This window comes from Myotis davidii, unplaced genomic scaffold, assembly GCF_000327345.1.
Source record: "Myotis davidii unplaced genomic scaffold, ASM32734v1 scaffold262, whole genome shotgun sequence".
Taxonomy (NCBI): domain Eukaryota; kingdom Metazoa; phylum Chordata; class Mammalia; order Chiroptera; family Vespertilionidae; genus Myotis; species Myotis davidii.
This window is the reverse complement of record NW_006293541.1, coordinates 1410153-1415738: the sequence shown is the minus strand read 5'-3', so window position 1 is coordinate 1415738 and position 5586 is coordinate 1410153. Positions and strand designations below refer to the sequence as shown.

Here is a 5586-nt window from a genome sequence, read left to right as displayed (position 1 = left end):
GGAGGGGAGAGACATGGATTCAGGTGGGCAGAGCACTGTCTGCTCTTTCTTCCTACCTGAGTCAGAATCAAGAGCCAGACAGCCAGGGACTAAAACAGCTCACCCAGCCCCCGGGAGCCAGCAGCTGGTCACTACCTACCACTGGGCTGGACGGGCCTGCCTGTGGGTCGCAGGCACCGCTGACAGCGTGGGCCCCGCAAAGGAGTGGCACTCAGCACCGGACCGAGGACGGGCGCAGAGTTCACCGCCCAGGGTCGGACTTGCCCAGGGGCACAGGCGCTACTAACCATCGTTCTGGAACGAACAGGGAAAACCAAGACTGCTGTGGGCCAACCAGGACCTCCTGCACAGAGAGGGGGCAAACCCAAAGTGGGGAACACCAGGCAGCACCTGCCCCACGGGGAGCGGTTGGGAGGCACCACAGCCTCTCCCTAGGTCAGCAGCAGGACGGGGGAGTCAGTGTTGTACTAAGATGACTTTAAAGGAAGAAAAGAAAATGGCCCATGTAAGGTCCCACAAATGAAATGGGGGGACGCTCCCATCATGGGAAATGAGCGCCTGGGCTGCGGGGCTGTGATGGGGCTCTGCTAGCTCCATCACTTCATCCACATCTGTGCGCACCCGCAGGGGGTCCCCATCACTGCCACTGGCAGGAGAGGACCCCGAGGTTCAGGCCTGCTACTTCCCAGGATGGCACAGCCACTGCACAGCCAGGAGCTCCTGGTCTAAGACTCCGCCTCCACGGTCCAGGTGCTGTCCGCACTGGAGGTGCACCCGCGGGTGTGCTGTCGGGCAGGAGGCAGGTGCAGGGGGAGGGGACCGGAGCCCGGCCCCACGTCTCTCTGGTCTCCAGGGCTTTGCTGAGCCACATCTTGGCTTCCCCGGGAGCCAGCAGAACACAGCTGGCGACGCAGGGCCCCTGAGCGTAGTGACAGGTCCTCGGCCTGGACCCGCCACAGGAAAACCATGCATGGGCATCGCACAGAACTGTTCAAGGAAACAGCACAGAGCCAACAGGACAAAGCCGCCTATGACTTACTTGGGCTTCAAGAAAGCGTTCGTCACAGTGGCTCACAAAGGACTAATGCTCTCCATCAGCAAGTCTGCCGTGGAGAGGGAGCTGCAGGGACTGGAAGGGGCTCGTCCAGATCCTCAAGACAGACCCGAGGGTCCCCTTCCCTCCCCAGAAGCCGCGAAGGGCAGGTCCCAGCAGCAGGAAGGGCAGGTCCCAGCAGCGGGAAGGGCGCTGTGCTCAGGACGCAGACAGTGTGTGGACACAGACCCTGCAGGCTCCAGGGCTGCGGCCTTCCCTCTTCCCGCTGCTCTGCCTGCGGTCACACCAGTGCTCAGTGCCCTGTCGAGGGCCTGGAGACTGGTTAGGTTCTCCAGCAGGAGAGAGTGAGAGGCGCCCTGGGGCGGGTCAGGAAGGAGCTGCATTTGGCGGCAGAGCTGAAGCGGCAGTTTTCGCGAGGCTGCTCGGGCGAACTTAGACTCTTCTGAGGATTTACATTGTCTGCTGCCAGGAGGCTTGAGCTGGCTTTGCTCTAGGCATTTCTTTATCTTTCTAGCACCCACTTTGCAATTTCCCAAATACCCTCTCACCCTCAGCTCCCACAGCCCACATGGGTTTTTATCCTCCCCCGACAAGTGGGGTGCAGAACCCCAACCTGACGTGACCGACACCTCGTCCTCCCAGTGGAGGTTGGGTCAGGGTGGACATGGGGCTCACGTTAGCCTAAGAGTGGCCCTCGGGACTCAGTCACGGCTGAGCCGAGACCCCCTCTTCCAAGCGAGCCGCTGAAGAGACGCCCTGCGCCGGGTGACAGGTGCGTGGGGGATGTCCACGCTCCCAGCCTTTCCTGGGAAGCAGGCTGCGCGATGGGCTCTCAGGAGGGCACAGCGCCCACACATGGCCCGCGTCTGGGCACTGGGCACTGCCCTCAGCATTTTCTGCACGTAGAGGCCAGTCTGCACTGGCGTTTCTGCTGCTTGAAGACAAGGAATCCTTAATGACGCCCTCCCTGGGGCCCCCAGTTCCTGTCTGACTATCGGGTTTTTGGACACGGGCCCTGTGTTCCACCAATAAACAGAGAAGCCAGATTGGAGCTGTGGGGGCAGCTGGGTCCGCTGAGGCCACGGCCCCGCCCACCCCACCCTGACAAGGCTGGACCATGAGGGGGTCTTTGGAGGGGAATCGGGGAACCTTTTCAGACCCACCCGTTTCATAGGGGAGGAGAGGGAGCCCCCGGAGGGAGGGCCCCTCCACTGATCCCGGGAGGGCTGCCTCCAGGGCAGCACTTTAGCATGTAGTGGAGGCCGGGTTGTGTCCCATCAGTTCCTCACTGTCATCGTCCTCAACATCACCATCTTGTCGATGTCCACGCCCTGTGACCTGGGCTTGTTAGTCCTGTCATCAGCTCCAGGTTACATATGAGCAAACCTAGGTCCTTCTTTTGTCCTTTTTTTAATCCTCAGTCAAGGATATGTGTTATTGATATTTTAATGCTCACCCAAGGAGTGAGGATATTTTCCCATTAATTTTTAGAGAGAGTGAAAGGGAGGAGGGAGGGAGAGATTAAGAAGAAAAAGAGACACATTGACTGGTTGCATCCCATGGGACCAGGGATTGAACCTAAAACCAAGGTATGCACCCTTGACTGGGGCCCAAACCCAAGACCCTTTCACCATGGGCTGACGCTCTCACCACTGAGCACAGATTACCATGCAAACTACCTACCGAAAACATTCCCACGGCAAAAGTGGGGCAAACCCAGGTCATTCATTCGATGCGAACTTGGTCAGCAGGTCATCCCCAGTGTCCAGAGTGTGGCTGCAGCCGTGCTGAGCACTGGCCGGGGTGGGCACAGGGTGGAAAGCACAGTCCTGCCCGCCCACCCTTGGAGGCAGAGTCCGGTGACTAGACGCAGGAGTGGAGACGTGGGGGAGGGGCAGGCTGAGATTATCAGGGTCTTAAAGGCGGCTGTTAGGGATTGTCTTCTTCATCCCATGAGCCACGGAGGATCATTATGGATTTCTTTTAGGAAGAGGAGGCAATGAGTCTTGCATTTTAAAGAACAATTTAGAATGATGTGGGATTGAAGAAGGGAAGCGTGCCAGAGACCATGGGGAATCCTTGGGGCACAGCGTTCGAGAAGCAGGGGCCTAGGGTCAGGAGGGTGAAGAAGGAGGTGCCTAGGGTGATGGCCGGGTCTGAGCAAACTCATTGTGGGTGGCAGGGGCAGGGTGATGGGCAGAGCAGACCAGAGACGGAGGGCTGGTGGGGAAGCCGCGAGTTCGGGGCAGGCTGTGCTGAACGGGAAGATTTGGAGGGCAACATCACTGAGCGTGAGGCAGGCTGAGGGCTCGGCGGGGAGTTTCAGTTTACAGACAGCAATTTGAACACTGAGGCATGGGAGCCTCTAGGAAAGAATAAGGAGTAAAAGTCAGACAAATAGAATAAAGTCAAAGAGGAGAGAGGAGGCAGGGTCTGGAGACGCCAGCGCTGGGCGGGCGGCGAGGACCAGGAGGTGGGCCCAGGGCGAGCAGGCAGAGAGGGTTTGTCAGACCCACAGCCAGGCGGGCCACTCGTGTCTGATGACAAAGGGAGCTGGGGCTGGAGGGCAGCGGGGCAGTGCGTTTCCCTCTGTGGTTGAGATGGAGGGGCGTGTGTATGAGCAACAGGGAGGATGGCGGCTGAGAGGCTGAGGAAGAAAGCACAACTGGGAACCTGTTTCTCACGAGAGTGTGGATTCAGAAAGAAGATGGGAGATTGTCCCTCAAACGCAGGAGGGCAGCCCCTCACACGGGACCACGGGGCAGGGGGTGCAGAGGGTGGAACTAAAATCACTCTCCCATGGTATTCATTGCCATTTAAAAAAAAAAAGATCAGTTATTTAATCGGGTTCTTATAAGAAATTTGGAACACCAGTTTGTGAGGATAAAACCTATAGGTGTGAGCGGACAGAGCGGAGGAGCTGAGGAACGGCTTTGATTTTTGGCAGAATTTGTGAGTCCACAGCCTTCTGGTCAACCTCCTGCTGCCCTGTAATCTCTTATTTCTCTTTCTCTGTGGAGATCTCGCCCTCCTGGTGTCTGGGCTTGCACAGCTTCTCCTTGAAGTAAGCATCAGTGAGATGTTTGGGGTTTCACACCACGGATATCGATTTTGGTGGAGGCAGCGATGACACATTTCTGGTGTGTTCTACGAAGAGGAACTCGATGGAGAGGCAGAGGTCCAGTCACAAGTGGCAAGCCACTGCCCAGCTGCGTCAGGAAACCACCCTCTTGCCTCCGTGGCGCCGGTGAGGATGATCAGGACGGTCCCAGGCGGATGCTGGCCCGCAATCCGCACATGCTGACCGGAGGGCTTCTTGCCTGGCTCAGCAGCTTTGAACACATCTTCAGTAGGACATCTACGCATTTTGCGGAGTTTAACCCCTCGGTACCACCATTCTTGTCACCACCAACTGGCTTTGCAACAGTAGCAAGAACTTTCTCCTTTTTCTTTTCAGTCCTGGATTTAGCTGCCGAGTACTTCCTCTGTACATGGCCTTCCGGGAGGATCTGCCAGTTCCTCTGACCAGGACGGGGTTTCGGCTGCAGTGGGGCTTCCCCTTCATAGCCGCCTTAACCTTGCCGCTGGCATCGGCCTTCTTGGCTTCAGGTTTCTTCTCCTTAGTGTCTGGCTTCTCGGGTTTCTTTTCAGCTGCCATCTTGCAAGAGGGGAAAGAGCAATTGCCATTTATTTTAATGGCTCCGTGACTTTGGGTGCAAAGAGTTTCCAACAACCTCATGTACATGACCTTCTGGGAATAGTGGCTGTCCAGCCGGGGACCTGATCTTCACACAACACATCCATGTCCCAGCCCCATGAACACCAGTAGTATCTGTTAACACTAAAAAACCATTGAAACCTGTAAAGAATTTTGTGAGTTTATTTGAGCCAAACTGTCGACATATGCTGGGAAGCAGAACTTCAATGAATTGAGATAGTGCTCCAGAGAATGGTGGGCTACATCCGTGTTTATACATTGCACTCAAAGGAGGGACGTAGGTGGTTACATGACATTCATTGGTGACAGATTAAGGAGGTGGGATAAAGCAAAGCGGAGGAGCTCTGGGATTGGGTAAAAAGTGAATGATGGGCATGTGCTCCTTTTACACAGATGGGTACAGGATAGTTTAACATAGTTAACAGGTTACAATTAACTTGATAACAATGAGGGAATGTCCTGGTGCCATTTGCTGTGCCCTGAGGGGTCCGGAAAAAGGGAAGTTACAAGTTACCCAGACATCTCACCGATAAGTTATCTTAGAGGCAAAAAGACAAATGGGCTCAGTAAAGATCTAAGTTGATCTTTGTCAGGGAAAATACTGGCCTAGGACATCACTACCCACTATAACCTCTTTGTAGTTAAATATTTAATTTTCAGACCATCTTTTGTGGTTATTTTAGGTCTCTGAGTTTGCAAGACTGCCACGCAGGCCTCCCCTGAGCTTGTCAGGTTAGCTAGCATGCTGCTCCTTTCCTCCACAGGACTCAGACCACAACGCAGCTCTCAGAGTCCAGGTTCCAGGCCCTGTCAG

The 5586-nt window shown here is 55.7% G+C and overlaps 1 pseudogene; it reads right to left on the bottom strand.

Moving 5' to 3' along the window:
• Window positions 1-3889: 3889 nt before the first annotated feature.
• LOC102772310 lies at window positions 3890-4712 on the bottom strand (annotated as a pseudogene).
• Window positions 4713-5586: the final 874 nt, after the last annotated feature.